This window comes from Pogona vitticeps, chromosome 2 (assembly GCF_051106095.1).
Source record: "Pogona vitticeps strain Pit_001003342236 chromosome 2, PviZW2.1, whole genome shotgun sequence".
In the NCBI taxonomy this organism is placed as follows: Eukaryota; Metazoa; Chordata; class Lepidosauria; order Squamata; family Agamidae; genus Pogona; species Pogona vitticeps.
The window spans coordinates 90,491,923-90,509,171 of record NC_135784.1 but is presented as its reverse complement, the minus strand read 5'-3'; the positions used below and the strand labels follow the sequence as shown (position 1 = coordinate 90,509,171).

The 17,249-nt window shown below is 39.5% G+C and overlaps 1 long non-coding RNA gene across 1 annotated transcript in view; it reads right to left on the bottom strand.

Annotated features, from left to right (window-relative positions):
• Positions 1–13,716, bottom strand: part of LOC140704449 (uncharacterized) — a 21,924-nt gene extending 8,208 nt beyond the window's left edge. The window contains exons 1-2 of the long non-coding RNA XR_013541823.1: positions 13,592–13,716; positions 7,113–7,221 (exon numbers count right to left, since the gene is read on the bottom strand). This is a non-coding gene — a long non-coding RNA (uncharacterized LOC140704449). The remainder of the gene's footprint in view (positions 1–7,112; positions 7,222–13,591) is intronic.
• Positions 13,717–17,249: the final 3,533 nt, after the last annotated feature.

The following is a 17,249-nucleotide window of genomic DNA, read 5'->3' as shown; positions in this document are numbered from 1 at the left end:
TTTCTAACCCCTTTTGTTCTGGTCAGAATGAAACCTTACATGGGGGGGCAGACTTGCACATGGGGGGTTGAAATTAGAAGGAATGGGGAAGGGGGGTCTATTTGGGAAAATATCTTTTGTTGCACTGGCTGCTCTTGCAAAAATGCATTGCACACAATAGACTTGGGATATTTGCGCAGTAGTACTGGTGATCACTCCCTCAAAGTGTGAGGGGTCTTATACATGGGGGGTGTCTTATATACAGAAAAATATGGTACTTGCCAGTATTGTAATGGCGGAGGCCTCCCAGTGACACATTTTTACCAATTTGTCGATGTATCAGGCACATTTTTTTAAAAAAATTGTATACTGTACATGCTGCCATAATGGCAGCCACCTTCCTAGCTTCAATTCAAAAATTAAAGCCCAATCTTGGTACCAGTACAGCAAAGGTACAAAATAACACAACCCTCCTGGTGGTTTGGAAATGTACTGCAGTTATACCACTGGCCAGGAAAATGTCTTGATCTTTTCTCTGCATTGTGTGACCACAAAAACAAACAAACAAAAAACACCACCCACTTACTAGGGAGGGTAACTAGAGAACATCCCCCTCATGTGACCAAGGCCTCAGAGAGATGTAGGATGGGGTTGGGTCAGGAGAAGAGAAATGAACCATGAGCAGAAACCATCTACAAGTTGCAGGGAACCCTTTTGGGGCGGGGGTGGTGTGGTAGTGGATAGGAGCACATTTTTACCTGCCTATCTCTATGTGCTCTTTCTTGTGTAAATACACAGGTGTGGAAATAGTCTCTAATGTTCTCTCCTTTAAAAGGAGGCTGCACCTTAGTGCCTATGTTACATAGAAGGCTGCCCTCTATGGAGTCAGGTTACTGATTGGTCTAGTTCAGTAGGTTTATATCAATGCCTCCTACCGTCTAAGAAAGGGTTCTTCCTTTTGCAGCCATACTTAGAGCTGTGAAGGTTTGAAACTGGGATTTTTTTTTTGTAAAGTAATTTTTAATTAATTTATTTATTTTATTTATACCTTGCCCATCTGGTCTTGCGGCCACTCTAGGCGGCTAGAGTAAGCTCACTCTCTACCATTGATCTGTGTTCCTTCTGTTCCAGTTAGGGCTAGTCAGTGACATTTTGGAGGCAAAGGGGAAGACTGTCTCCATATCCTGCACAGAAGCTGACCTAACTGGCAGTTGTAGCATATGTCAGGGCAACATCAACCATCATACTTGAAAGCAGAAGGCCAGATTAAGGGATGCATAGTAGGGTGCAGGGCACAAGCAATTCTATCTTCTGCCTTCTTGCCACTAGTCCTTTGCATGCTCCCTAACCCCCAGCATTTGCATTGGAGGCAGCAGCTGGGTCCCTTGTTCTTTCTACTGCAAAAAAGAGTGCCTTGGCAGACTTCCCAATCTAATGTTGGGGGGAGGTAAAAAGAGATCTTTGCCAGTTCATTCAGAATTATATAGCTCCCTTCCACACAATTCTATGGACGAATGCCCACTAATGAAATGCAAAACCAAAAACATTGTCCTTTCTGGAGATGATGTAGTTACTTTGCCCTTTTCAAGGTCTCCACCTTGGTGAGACAATAAAGGTTTAGCAGAATAAAACAGATGTGTTTAGTTAAGGCATATGCATAAGAGACTTTTGTCTTTCTCAGCGATATAGCTTTTAATTGGAGAAAGATTTTGGTTTTAATTACAAACAAATTGCATTGAATTACTTAAGTCTACCTATATGTGGCTTCTGATTTCTCTTCCCCTGCCCCATTCTAATGCAAGTGTCCCATGACGTCAATTAATCAGAATCTATGCAATATTCCTTATAGAATCATACACAATTGCTAGTTGTCTCACATAATTAGCTGACTGAATGGGTTGGGTTTCAAATTTTGACAACTCCTCATTTCGCACAGGAAATATCACAGGAGACGTCTTCTTAACTTTCACAAATTCATCTTTATTGGTTACAGGCAAATCAATATTGTTCATAATCAGATCAAAGAAACTCAACTCAGGCAACATGCCATAACTGTCCAACACAAACTCCCACCCCTCATCCATCGAACTCAAAGGAGTGCTGGACCAAACTTTTCAATGTTGGTGGGCTTCCAGAGGGGAGCGCTCCGCACTGCACAGCTGGTGCCACAGCATGGGCGCTGGGCCCAGTCTCCTTCAGGGGGAGGTGTGTTGTAGCGGGAGTCGGGGACAACAGAGGATGAGATGGTTGGACAGTGTCATTGAAGCCACCAACATGACTTTGACCCAACTCCGGGAGGCAGTGGAAGACAGGAGGGCCTGGCATGTTCTGGTCCATGGGGGTCACAAAGAGTCGGACACGACTAAATTACTAAACAACAACCCTTATTCTTACGGAAGACAATGACTGACTACTCAAGAGTCTTATATTTCACATCGCCTTCTCCCTTTGGTAGAAGGCGAAATCTCTTAACAACTCCTGCGTCTTCACCCTCTCGTATTCTCTTAATCTCTCCAGCTCTCTCTTACGCTTCCATCATTCTAGTTCTGCCTTGAACCGCCATTCTCCTTGATTACTTATACCCTCTTCCCAGACTAATAGCTCCTGCTCCTCCCCTTTCTTGTTCCCACGCTCCTCCACTAGGTTTACTTCAAATTTCCCACCTCGCTCTGTTTTCCCCTCTTCTGAAGCTAAGTTCTCCCTTCAGTCCTCCTGCTCTTTCACACTGTCGGGTTTTTCCCCACCCTCCTTTCCTTCTTCCTCTTTGGACAGCACAATCTCCTCTGGACCTCCTTCACACTGACTCATTTCTACTTACTAGGAGTTTTACTGCTTCTCAGCTGTAAATGATAATTCTGTAAGAAAGCAAAAATACCATTGTCTATATGAGATGTTCATGTGCTTATGCAATTTTTTTTGTAGCACTGAACATTCCATTTTTTCCTATAAAAACAGAGACTGTTCTATGTTATATTATTGTTGTTGTTGTTCCTACTATTGATCTTCCTCATATCTACATGCTAGCCTACTTTTAAGTTGCTTAGGGCAACCTCTATAGATCTCTCTGTTTTATCATCAAGATAGCCTTGTGAAGAAGTAAAGATGAGAGATTATGAGGGGTCAAATGGTTCCCAGTGCTTGTGATTTGAAACTAGGTCTTTATAATCCGAGTTCAACCCGTTTTGCAACGCACAATGCTTATTCTCCTTTCTCTGCTACGCTTCCACTTCCACTGAAAGTACCTTACTTCTGCTTCTAGTATTCTACTGACTCTAAGTATACTATATATTCACTCTGCAAGGGCTTAGAGCTTGGAAATTTTACTTTTTTGAAACATAAGTTCCATAATCCTTCAGGCAGAATGGGCTGGGGTCATGCTATGAGTTCTGAAGACCGTAACTGAAAAAAACGAACTTGCCTGAGCCCTGCAGTACCCTGTTAAAACTAGATTAAAGTGGTATGTTATTTGTCCCTCCCCCCATAAATGTACATTTTATTTATTTATTTATTTATTTATTTATTTATTTATTTATTTATTTATTTATTTATTTATTTATTTATTTATTTATTTATTTATTTATTTACCATGGGTTTTGGGAGGCTGGCAAGTTATATTTTTTTGCATAATGAGCAGTGCACTAACTTTGCCACTCTATCATGTCTAACTTTATAATCTGTGCAATTTCTGAACATTCGCAGATGAGGTGTGACACAGTTTCATCTTTTACCTGGCAGAATCAACATTTGCTGTTAGCACTAATTCCGTGGGTCTTAGCTTTCTTTGGTTTGGAGTACTTGTTATTGTGCAGCAAAAATCAACCCTTCAGTTTCTTTCTTAAGGGAATTATGGTCATGCTTTCCATCAATATTTCTCAGGTGTTGTCCATGTAGTGGTTTATTTTTCCAGCTGTTTTATTTATTTTCAAATTGTTGCTTCTTATATTGAGCCTTTGTTTCTTTTGTTTTCAAAATATTCTCCATTTTCACTGTCTTAAGTAATTCTTCTCTGCTTGTACTGATATAATCATTTAGGCTTCTTTTTTCCTCCTCTACTACTTGCTGTATTTGGAGCAATCTACATTCTCTGTATTAGGGAAAGGATGAAGAAGGCAGAGCTTGGAAACAACTAGCTGCAAATGATTATTTACTTGTAATCAATTCCTTTCTTCAGTAATTATAGTGTAACTACATTGCTTTAGAGTTGTAACTAATGAGGAATAATGTACAACATAATTGTAATCTTTAAACTGATTTTTCTAGGTTTCTAGTTTTACAAATGATAAAGAAATATTGTGCTTCTGTTTCATGCTCTGTTGCAGTTACTGAATGACTGTAAATAAGAATGGCAGAATATGTTCCTTCTGCCACAGGCCAACAGTATGGAACATTCAAATGTTATTTTTTCTGAACAATAGTAACTATCTCAGCTACATTTCAGAAAGTGGAAAGCAATTTATTTTCTTTTTTTGAAAATAGGAATAATAGCGGCAAGTAACCATTCTGAGGGGCTTCAGCAACTATAAATATGAGTGGACTTTAGGTGAGTTATGCACTAGAAACAAAGCATAACTCATCTAAAGTGCACTCATTCTAGAGCAGAATAGAGGTATCAGGGAGATCTGGATTCTGATACATCTCATTTTAAAAATCAAACATAAACCTGCTGTTCTTGGTTGGTTGTGTTTTTGGTTATGTAAACTCTTTCTTTCCATAATGAAATTTTTGATTACTCACTACATTCTTAATTAAAATGCACAAGTACGCAGATGTGAGCTCCCCTGGGATAAAAAGGAGGTATTTAGTGATTTATGATTTTAATCAGGCCATCCACTGATAAAGAGAAGAGAAATAATTAGCTAACTATTTGTATACACACATATACACAGACACACACATACACAACTTAGCTTGTAAGAAGATACTTTTTCCAACATTTCCAATTTTACTGATTTTATTCTTTACTTTTTACTTTACTTTTTTTAACTTTTATTGGACTTTTACCCCTCCTCCCTAGACAAAGTCTACTCGGGGCGGCTTACATGAATAATAAAATACAGTAATATAAAATACAAATACAAACCTACACAACTTACAAAACTCCTTTGGATAGGACCAGCATACTAATTCACATATGCATATATTTCTACACAGGGTTCTTCTCCCCTCTTTATGTGATTGCTGAAGTCCTGTTGCTACCACAGTGTGTAATGCTGATGACATTATCAGGTATGGAGACTTTTTAGAAGTTTTTTAAAAAGTTCTGACAGCTTCTCCCCCACTCCTGAGGGTCCCAAGGCTGCTGTGGGATGCCATTCATCATAGGAAAGCCATTGGGGGCCATGGGGTGTTGGCCACAGGATGATTTTAACAATGGTGGCAATTTTTGGAAATTAAAGACTCCATTCGTCTCATCTACCCCAGTGGGAGCCTTGACACTTTTTTTTTTTTTGGAGGGGGAGGGAATCAGAAATGTTTTATTTTTTGAAAAATAAACACACCAGCCTTAAGTAGCATAAATTACATAACGGGATCAGTCGTTGGCTTTCCTCTGCCTCTCAAAGGGGCTCCTAAAGCTGAAGATTTGTGAGATGTATAATAGGTACACTGTTAAAAATCACTTTTTTGTAGTCTGCAGTTCTGTACACACTTAACAGAGAGTAATACAGTAAATACAGTGAGATTCACTTCTAAATAGACATACACAGCTGCTGCAAGAGCATCTCTTTTGCAAATATGTTGCCAGGAAACTCAGACTGAATAGCTAATGCAAATTTGTAAATGCTAAGCAATAATTTCAAACCTTCAGTTTCAGCTCCATTTAAATAAATTATGTAATACTAATATACACATATATGCAAAAGTGTTACACAAGCATACATTTATTCAATTTACATGTTTTTATGCTACTTTCACACCTTATCGTTTGCAGTAAGACCATAATAAGTAAAGCAGTGCCATTCATTAAAAACATTAAATGACAAAAATAAGGATAAAACTATTATCGTATTCATAAAACTGACAAACAAATGAAGCAGATGGAAAAGGAAACATAATGAAACTTAGACACAAAGCAGACTTTACTAAGTGAGTGAGTGAGTGAGCAGATAAGAGAGACAGAGAGAAAGAGGGGGGGGGACATAAAGGCTGAAATTTTATTCCATAAATTATGCCACATAAGCTATTGTTGGCTTTTTAAAAATTAAGCATTTCTAGTTTTGCTCTCAAAAGTTCCCAGCCCCCCCCCCCCCCAGGCTCTTGTGGAATCCCCTTTGTCAACAGGAAGCTGTTAGGAGACACAAGACAGGGGGAAATCTTTAATCACTAAGAATCTCTGACACTGGGACAACTTTACCAATGGTGCCATTTTTTGATAATTAAAAACTTTTCTTCCCCACCCCACGGCACCTAAATGGCAACAGGAAATCCTGGGAGCTTCTGGACATTGAAGGGGTTATCTTGAATATATTTTATTATTGAAAAATTACTGTGACTGATTATATCATCAGCCTTACATGCTGTCATGGAGCAAGATTTCAGTGATTCAGTTGTAAAAGCATTCATTGGAAAAACTACAGATTACTCATTCAAAACCAGACACTCTTTCAAGGCTGGGATGCAGGGTGGTGGCTCTGATTTTCTGGGAGCACAGAGTGAGTTCCAGGTTTTAGCTCGAACTTTAGGTGGGCTATCCAAGGTGCTGAAGCAGACCCCTAAATGAGGGCCAGCAGTCTTATTACACTTTTAAAGTTCAAACTAAAACCTAGAATGGATTCTCTGTTCTAACAAAATCAGTCATCTTCTTCCTCTGAGCTATAGCAGGTACTTCTCTAAAGTAATATCAGCATATTGTGATAACAATCAAAAGAGGAATGGATAATTTAAGGAAGCAATCGCATACACATTTAGTATTCTATGAATACTGTGTTTAAAACATTAGATAGCTATGGCACCACATCCACATACCTACAATATAAGCATTATTAACTGTGAAATACGGTACCTCCAGTGTTTTTGTTTTTAAACTTCCGTTACACCATTCCACAATCTCTTCCTTTATTATTGGTGACAAAGTGATGAATCCTATTTGCATTTTTAAAACTAATTTCTTACAGGCTTGTTTAGAAATTGCTTACCTCTATATGTTTGTAGCATGCCGTGTTTTCTTCCATCTTGTTTGAAAATAGTGTCGAAAGCTTTGGACACTTCCTTGTCTGTCTTGCCTTTGAGAACCGAAGCCTAAGCCTATTTGGAAAGAATATCTATGACCATTATAATGTATTTTTAACCCTTGTTGTACTGGAAAATTAGTGCATATCACCCAAATCCACCTGCCACCGAACAGTTACTTCAGATGTGATGGTCTTATTTCTTTTTCAATGAATTCTAATTGGTCCATGAAGTGTATAAGCATCCTGGTCTGAAAGCCATTTAGCAACAACTCCTATCCTCAATGTTTTGATCTGTTTTTCCACTTTCCTGAATAGTTGGTTCACACCTCTAAAATTCCCAACCCTCCCAGATATATAATATTTAGGATTTTTCATGTGCAGGTACTGTATTGTAGTGGTTAACACAAGTAAGAACACAATGGCAGACTAATAGATGTGTAGTGGAGCTGAGAAGTGGAGTTAAAAACACTCTAATTCTCAGGACTGGTGGAATCACATGAAATGCAGGAAAGATTTACAATCTCTGTCTTCCTGGTGGGTAGTTTCTCAACATCATCACCATGAAGAAAATCTTCCTGTGGGGTGGGAGTTAAGAAACATTTCAGTAAAGAATTTGTTTCAGCCCGCCCGCCCCCGCAAGCATACCCATAGCTACTCCTTCAGAAATAAACTTCTTACTAGATAGCTTCCACTCTCCACATTAGCTTCAAAGCTTTCATCTCAAGGCACTTCCTTGTCTTTTAGCAGATCATCAGGGAGTGTTTGGAGTGTAGACCAGGAGGGGCCAGGGGCTTTATGTTCCGATTTTTCTTCACTCTGGCTGACTAGTTTCAAAAGCACAGAGCCATCCACATCCTCTGCAGATTTCAGAGTTCCTTCGAATGACTGCAGGATGACTGAAAATGCCATCTTCTCAGACTTCTGAAAAACTGGGTATATGTCACATTTACACTGTACATCACACAGTGAAGTCTGCACTCCAGTCTACCTTGAATGTGGTTTCGGGGTTCAGAGCCTGCTGTGATGTAAATAAAGGCAAGCTGTCTGCTGAAAAACATTTTTTCTTACAGCTTCAGGAGCTGCAGCTCACATTCCCATTCTAGGCTGGACATTGAAAGGTGCATGGGGATTGGATTTTTTTGCTGGCTGAATAGCTTGGTGGCTTAGGTATCTGACTGCAGACCAGAGTCTGATTCCCTACTGTACTTCCTGTGAGTAAGGCCAGCTTGTGTGGCCTTGGGCAAGATACAAGTATCAGGGCATCAATAAAAAGCATGCTGCTTGTATACCACCCCATAGCGCTTAAAGCACACACTGGGCGGTTTGCAAGTTCATTATGAAGGTTACCCGTTGCCCCCCCTCCCTGAGCTGGGTACTCATTTTACTGACCTTGGAAGGATAGAAGGCTGAGCCAACCTTGAGCCGGCTACCTGGGACTGAGCCCCAGGTTGTGAGCACAGTTTTGGCTGCAGTACAGCAGTTTAACCACAGTGCCATGAGGCAGAAGAAATGAATGATATCCTCTACCTGAAAAACCCTGAAAAGAGTTGCCATAAATCACAAATGATTTAATGGATGATGATGATTAAGATCTGTCCAATCTCCACTAACTTAGTTCCACACAACTAGTGAATCTGTTAATGTAACCTTCATTTATGGAAGGAAGAACCTTTATAGGGACATCATTAAGGAGGAGCTGATTTGGCAGAACTATTTTAATGTGAGTCTTTTGTCCATGAACCTGTTCAGTGGATGTCAGCATTGATGCATTTGCATTAATCACAGGCATTCTCCATAGATCTTAATTTGCTCTGAGATCACTGCAGAGTTCTTTGCTAATCATTTTTTCCACTGTTCCTGATGCTAAGTTCATTCCGTGAACAATATTGATGCAAGCAGGTTAATAACTATTGATGTAGCTTTGTTAATAACCATCTTGCTGCCCATGGATCAGTGTCCTCCCCACAGCCCATATAGTGGACACAGTCCACTTAATCATTGTTTCCTGAGTCCATGGATCTCAATTCACCCTGTGAACTTCTAATCATTCTGAATGGCTAATCACTGTAATTTCTCACTGTCCAAGGCTGCAAGCTCGCCCTATGCCCAACTCCTCCATTCTTGTTAATCATTTTAATCTCTCACCGAGGTTCATCTGATCTCTCTCTTTCCAATACAAGAGAATAAATGCAACAGCCAGCCTGTGGATGAAGCAAGAAGAAAAAGCAATACTTTTCTAATTTCTGAATGCCAGTCCAAAAGATGCAGAAACAAAGTCCAGTTGTTTTCATATAAATAATCGGGTCCCAAGGCAGTGATTACCTGGGTTTCTCCAGTTTGGAATGCTTGCAGCATTTTTACTGAAGGCTCATGGCATTTTTTAAAAATAATATTTGGTTTGCAATATACAGGTTGACCATAAATGGAGAAAACAGCACTTCTACAAAAAGGAAACCCACTGTCTCTCATTAGATCCTCAGAAATAGAGCATATGTCTTTTCTGCCTCTCATTCTGTTCTACAAGATGCTTCTCAGCTGGATGATCATTTATAGACAGAAAGCTTCCTTCCATCAGCAAAAGGAATTCGAACCATTACCACTTTTCTTATGTTTGAGTGGCAAAGGAGGTGATTTCCACTAATTTCCTCCTTTCTTGTAATCTCACGTGCCCCCCCCCCCAAATCCAGTCAGCAGCCCTTTCAGAAGGAAGGAATGCTGTGTGTTGGAATGTGGAACTGGTGAAAGCCACCTGCCATTTCTTTCTGCTTCAGGGAGCATTCTCCACCCAATGATCCTCCCACTGGTGGAACAAAATCCTGGAGCCACCCACAGTTTCCTAACACAGTCTTAGCCTGCCCCCCTCCTTCAGGTGGTTTTTTTAAAAAAAAAAGTGTAGAGCCTTCTCCAAAATGGTTCTATGTTTCTAGGCAGTGGTCTAACAGTGTCCTGAATATATTGATCTATTTACCCATATTCTCTCTTTAAAAGAAGAAGGCATGGCTTAAACACTTGTTCACTGGATGTTAAAGTATCTGGAGTAGCAATTCAGTCCACCAGAACCCTCTTCTTTCAAAACTCCAGACCCCATCAGAGGATTCAGATTGTCTTTTTATAATAATATTTTACCTACTATAGTTAAATGTAGTGAAAGTAAAATCTTGATCTTTGGAAATATAGCATACATCCATTTTGGAAATTGCCTTCTGTACTTTTGCATGCCATGGCACTTTTCAGACAACACATCAGATAATGCCAGTTAGACAGCAAAGGGCCTCCCTGTGCACGGTTTGCACATACGGAGGCACTGTTGAACCTTTATGGGAATTGGGCTTTGGAGGAGCTTATGGATATGATTATGCTTTCCAAACCTTGTCAAAACAGATATGTTTTCTGAAAACTTGTAGAGAAGAGCTGATGAGATGAGGGGAAGTCAGCAAAGATATGCTGAGGTCTCAAGAGACACATAATCATGGCTTCCACTTTCAAAAGAAGCACCTTTCAGCTGATGCTTCAGATGAAGCATGAAAGCTATTTTCAAAGAGGTGACTGAAGTACTAATTCAGTTGCTTGCAAAAGTACCAAAGAAATTAATCATCCCATGTCAATCAACCGTCCGTCAACAAAGGTATTATTATCAGCATAAAAATATTTTTGAGACAAAGGAAAGAACTATAACTGTCCAATGATTGCATAACTGATTTGTCAAAAGACCCTCTTAAAAATAATAATAATTCATCACATTGTATTTCACAACATGGCTTTGCAGTTCCCTGTTGCTGTCTTGGATTGAAAGCTTAGATTAATAAACAAGAAGCAGGTTGTGCAATTAAAACTGGCATATGCTCTAATGGGATGAGTAGACAGCTGTAGCTTGGGAATACTAACCACTTCCAGTCTCAGGCACGAAGCAAAATTATTTTCCAGCTAAATGCGAAGAGTACTTTCATGCATATGATTGTCTGCTTTTAGAAAAATCATCTACAGTAATAGGATCCTAGTGTGCTGGAAAAATGAACAACAAGGGTGGTAATCATGCCTCTTTTGGAAGATAAGACCAAGCCATGTCAACAGTGTGGAATTGGGCTTAAAAGGACGTATACAGTTCAGGACCAGCCTGTCTGAGTGCCCTCTTTTCTCATGTAGGCTTGCCTGTCTTTATGTTCTGGGAGAGGGTATATAGTGGGGTCTTGACTTAAGAACGGCTTGAGTTAAGAACATTTTGGCTTAAGAACCGCTCTCATAGGAAAATATTGACTTAAGTACTTAGATTTGAGTTAAGAACTGAAAAAAACCACGTGGGAGGCAGGGAAAGTGCAAAATTTGAACTTTCAGTTAACTGTTGGCCAGTGAAAAGGGTGCCTCTCTGCTTCCTCACTCCTCCCAGCGTTTAGAGAGTGAATTGGGAGACAGTCTTCAGACTGCCTGGTACTGTACTGCCTGGACTGTATTTTCCCTGCCTTTCCTGAACCTTTCTTGACCTAAGAAAAAAAGAAACAAAATATCCCCCTCTAGTGGTCGAAGGCGGAATAGCAGCTTCCCATTAGTTTCTATGGACGGAAAAGAGCAAATACGGATCAAATGGTTTTCAATGCATTCCTATGGGAAATGCAGATTTGACCTGAGAACTTTTTGACTTGAGAACCGCCTTCCAATACGGATTAAGTTCTCAAGTCAAGACCCCACTGTATCCTGCTTAGCATATCACTGCCTGACAAGGCTTGTGGCATAGAGGAGAGCCTTTCGGTTGTTGTGTCCACCATGTCTCCCCATTGAAATATGGCATTTCAATTGTTGACTGTTTCCACCATCAATTAGACTCATATTTCCTGATCTTATCATTACAAGTTAACACTGCTTTTTATTGAATTGTTGTTATGGATTTTTCTTTATTTATTATTTACTTTTAAAAGTTATTTATTCTGTTATATTGTTTTGTGTTGCTGTAACGTTCACCCCTTGTGCAAAATAAGTCATGCATTATTCAGGTTCTATGCTAATGTGTTTGAGAGGCGGAGCTGAAAATAGATGTTAAAAGGCAGAGCCTGAGTCTAAGAGAGTCAGACTGAGAGTTTGGTTAGTCAGAGAGGGGGGGGAGGACAGATATAGAGTGATAAGACTGGTTAAGAAAATAGGTAGAGAAGGTGGCAATGATATTGTAAGAGAAAAGTATGTACTGAGACTACTGTTAACGATTTGCTTGTGTACAATGATTATCTGAAGAACTTATGTTATTATTATTTATTGATTCACTTCAATAAATAAGTCCTGTTTGAATTTACAAGACAGGTGTCCTGTTATATTGTGGGTTGAGGTAATCCACTGGTGGCAGCGAGAAGAAAACGCGGCGTGAGCCTTTGTGAGGGCCAAATACACAGGTGCCACAAAGGTGAATGTCACAGTTGCCTTAAGATTCTAAAATGAAAAGTGGTTTTAAAAAGCTGTAAGTAAATGAGTAGGGAAGTAGTGTAAATGTCTTACATTGTCTGCACATTTATGACCTGTTCTCAATGAGATTGAACTCCTATTTAAGGATTACACCTTTGGGTCAAGCCAGCTCTGTTTCTGGATCCCAAGTATGTCCTGGGCATGAAGTCTACCACTACCTTTGGTCACCCTGAAAATACGTGTGTTTCAGGTGCTTTGTTGGTATGTCAACCCATTGGTGACTGATAATAGTACCATAAACAAACTCTGGATTCATGTATTTTTGCTAAGCTTCCATGATTTTGAGGGGGAATTCTGCTTCTGTTTGACAAATGTGAAACATTAGGTCATGAAAACATCATAAAATGCCTGAATTGTAGTGAATACCATAGAAGAAGAAGAAGAAGAAGAAGAAGAAGAAGAAGAAGAAGAAGAAGAAGAAGTGTCAGCAAAGTCAATTTCCTAAGAAATTGCTCAGCCACGGTCAGAGAGGTTTCAGAGTAAATCGCTCCTTTACCAGGCAAACTGGGTCCATAAGTTTTGCCTTAGGGTAGCTAAAATTTACTCTGGCACCAAGTCTGACCGATTTCATTGAGAACCAAGCCACACACGTGAGTACCAGGGAAATCCATCCTTCTAGCACTCATAAATCAGTTGGACCCAAATTGGTAGCGTTAAGTATACGTGGCCTTGTAAAATGCATCAATTTAAGCATATTTACTTTTATTAGAAAAATATAGTTCTGAGAGAAATCAGTTTAAGCAAAGCATAGCAAAGCATATTTACAATTTACAATTCCATCCCCATTGACAGTAGATAGAATTCCTCTGAAACAAACGAAAATAATAAAGCATCTAGCTAACAAAAGAAAAAGGGGGGGGCGGACCTCCCCTCCGGTTTCAGGAAAAATTACATCTTAAAACAAACTACAAATCCTAGTGTCCATCATCAAAACAACATTCCATCAGGCTTCTGGAAAATCCAAGTAAACTTTCTCAATAGGAAAAACACAGGCTTACTGTCCTTTGAATAGTCCATGCTGAGTCCTATATGTTGGCATCCATCTTCCGTCTCCCTCGTGGTAGAATCTCCTCCTTTCTTGTTCCCATGCGGCTTAAGGAAAAGTTGTTTAGTCTTCCTCACTCTGTACTAGCCAGGTTGCTTAGTTACGAGATAAGGCCACGCTGGACAGTACAGAGGTACAGCTAGGAATCAACTTTGGATATTTCCACTCTCAACTCACACACAGAAACCAAGATGAATTCATTTTAGCTAACTTTGTGATTACAAATCTCATCAATAAATCATTTTATGAACTTTCATAACCAAGCTTATCACAAGAAGAAGAAGAAGAAGAAGAAGAAGAAGAAGAAGAAGAAGAAGAAGAAGAAGAAGAAGAAGAAGAATGATCTCCCCTTGTCACTGAAGGAGATATCATTCTTATGTTTCCAAAGTCAAGTGAAATTGACTTTGGAAACATATGAAACATATAGGGAAAATGTTTTTCTACATCAAACATAACAAAGAAGTAAATTTTGAAATTGATTAGATCCATATTTCAGGTCAGTGGGATCTCTGACACTGTGATAGCTTGTGGCAGATGTTTGGAGGCTTGGTTTGTGAGGGAAAAGGTCCAGCTCCTTTTCACTTTCATTTTTCTCATTTTAAAAAAGAAGTGACCTTGTTTTCGCTTATCTCTGCTTACCGGCTAAATAAACACGGTTGGCCATAGCAAATTGTTGCTGTTGTTTAGTCCTTAAGTCATGTCTGACTCTTCGTGACCCCATGGACCAGCATGCCATGCCCTCCTGTCTTCCCCTGCCTTCCTGAGTTGAATCAAATTCATGTTGGTAGCTTTGGTGACACTGTCCAGCCATCTCGTCCTCTGTCATTCCCTTCTCCTCTTGCCTTCACATTTTCCCAACATCCAGGGAGTCTTCTCTTCTCATGAGATGGCCAAAGTATTGAAGCCTCAGCTTCAGAATCTGTCCTTCCAGTGAGCACTCAGGGTTATTTTCCTTCAAAATGGATAGATTTGTTCTCTTTGCAGTCCAGGGGACTCTCAAGAGTCTCCTCTAGCACCACAATTCAAAGGCATCAATTCTTTGGCGGTCAGCCTTCTTTATGGTCCAGCTCTCACTTCCATACATCGCTCCTGGAAGAACTATAGCTTTGACCATGCGGATTTTTGTCAGCAAGGTGATGTCTCTGCTTTTTAAGATGCTGTCTAGGTTTGTCATCGCTTTCCTCCCAAGAAGCAGGAGTTTTTTTTAATTTCATGGCTGCCGTCACCATCTGCAGTGACCAGGGAGCCCAAGAAAGTAAAATCTGTCACTGCCTCCATATCTTCCCCTTCTATTTGCCAGGAGGTGATGGGACCAGTGGCCATGATCTTGTTGTTTTTTTTATGCTGAGCTTCAGACCAATTTTGTGCTCTCCTCTTTCACCCTCATTAATTCCTCCTCACTTTCTGCCATCAGAGTGGTATCATCTGCATATCTGAGGTTGATATTTCTTCCAGTATGTCCATCTCCTCTCATTACGTTTAATATTAATTCTGGTTTGGGATTCCTCCAGTCCAGCCTTTCACATGAGGTATTCTGCATATAAGTTAAATAAGCAGGGGGACAATATACAACCTTGTCATACTCCTTTCCCAGTTTTGAACCATACCCAGTTCTAACTGTTGCTTCCTCTCCCACATACAGATTTCTTGGGAGATAGATAAGGTGATCAGGCACTACCATTTCTTTAAGAACTTGACACAGTTTGTTCTGTTAAATTTTCCAAACTTGCTGGCATATTGAGTGTAGTACCTGAACTGTGTCATCTTTTAAGATTTTAAATAGTTCTAGTGGAATGCCATCACCTCCACTGGCCTTGTTGTTAGCCAAGCTTTCTAAGGCCCACTTGACTTCACTCTCCAGGATGTCTGGCTCAAGGTCAGCAACCACACTATCTCGATTGTCTGAGTGCTGCATGTGTTGGTCTCAAACTAACAGCATACGGGGCAAGTTTGACAAATTATCAGCATGCATACAACATCAAAAATCACATTGTGCAAAAGCATGTCAAGTTCAGTATCCTTTATCAAAAAATACATGCATGAAATTGTTTTTAAAGTTTGTATAAACTACCTGGCTTGTATTACTTTACTATTTGTTTCCATTTAGTAGAGTTAATGGTTATTTTTCACTTAAAAAGTGTTTGTATCATTGAAAGTTCAGTTATGTTTCAAAGACATAAGGTGATGATTAATTCAGACAATTGTATGAGTTGTTTTTTCTAAACTAAAACATCAGTATTCAGATTTAATTGCAGTGTTGGCACTTCGAAAGAAATAATTTGGTTTTGTGTCACCGTTTGGGCACTCAGGCTCAAAAAGGTTAGCCATCACTGGTATAGAGCTTCTCCATCTTTGGCTGCATAATCAATCTGATTTTGTTATTGCCCATCTGGTGATGTCCATGTGTAGAGTCACTAATTATGGCCTTCCAAATGTGGTTGGACTACAGTTCTCATCAGCCTTAGCCAATGGCAAGGGCAGGTTTGCTAATACTTTCTTCTTCTTCTTTGATTGAAGTAATCTGCCATTCTAGAACCCTGAATTCAAGGTAACATGGAGTGCTGTAACCATACTTGCTGATAGATCTTATAGTGCATGTGTGGAGACTTTTGATTTTTTTTTAAGGAAAAGAAAAGAGACAAGCTATACAGGAACCAAAATTAAAATTCACACTCAGATATGCTGAAGTTAAAAGAACTGCATTCTGCTAATTCTCATTCTAATTCTATTAATTTATTTTATTTCTTTATTCAGTTTCTATACTGCGCATCTAGTTGAAGGCCACTCTTGGCAGTTTACAACATAAAAACAATCAAAATCAAATTATGATCATAAATCATAAAACAACAGAGATACAACTTATATAAAAGAAATAATAAACTATTAAAATACATACTACAACATAGTAAATTACAGCCAAACATTTAAATTGGTAGCAATTTTACAGTATTTTGGCTGTAGAAGCAATTTAGATGAGATCCATAGATGGAATATTTTGAAATGCCTGCCTGAATAACCAGGTCTTACACTGTTTCTTGAAGATACTCAGTTAAGGGACCAGGTGAATGATGGTTGGGTGGTAACTCATTCCACAGTTGAAGAGTGACCACTGAGAAGGCCTTGTTCCTTGTTTTTTCTATGTGGACCTCTCTTGGGAGTCAACATCCTCAGCCATCCTGCCTGGGAGGAATGGGTAGGATGAGCAGTCCTGCTTGGGAATAGACATTCTATGATTTTTACAAAAAAGGGGGGGGGGTTGATGGGAGCCACTGCAATCAATTGCAGATGCTTTCTACAGAAGAGAGCTATAAAATGGTGGTAGAAAGACAATGCTAATATATACGGTAGTTCCCAGCAAGGTCAGCTGAGGCAAACTGAACATTTGACACAACTGAACATGGGACTATGCACAAAGTATTAGGTTGGTTGAGGTCCCTTATACAAAATATACCCTATTTTCTCCATTTGCTTCTTTCAGTCAGTATGGATAGTTGTTATCAACAGTGTAAGTGGGCAGCTTGCCAACAGAATGGACTTGCAAGTGGTTTTAACAGAAAACTTTGCTATGTTGAAGAGTTAATGCTTCAGGTTTAAAGATAAAGCCCCAGCTC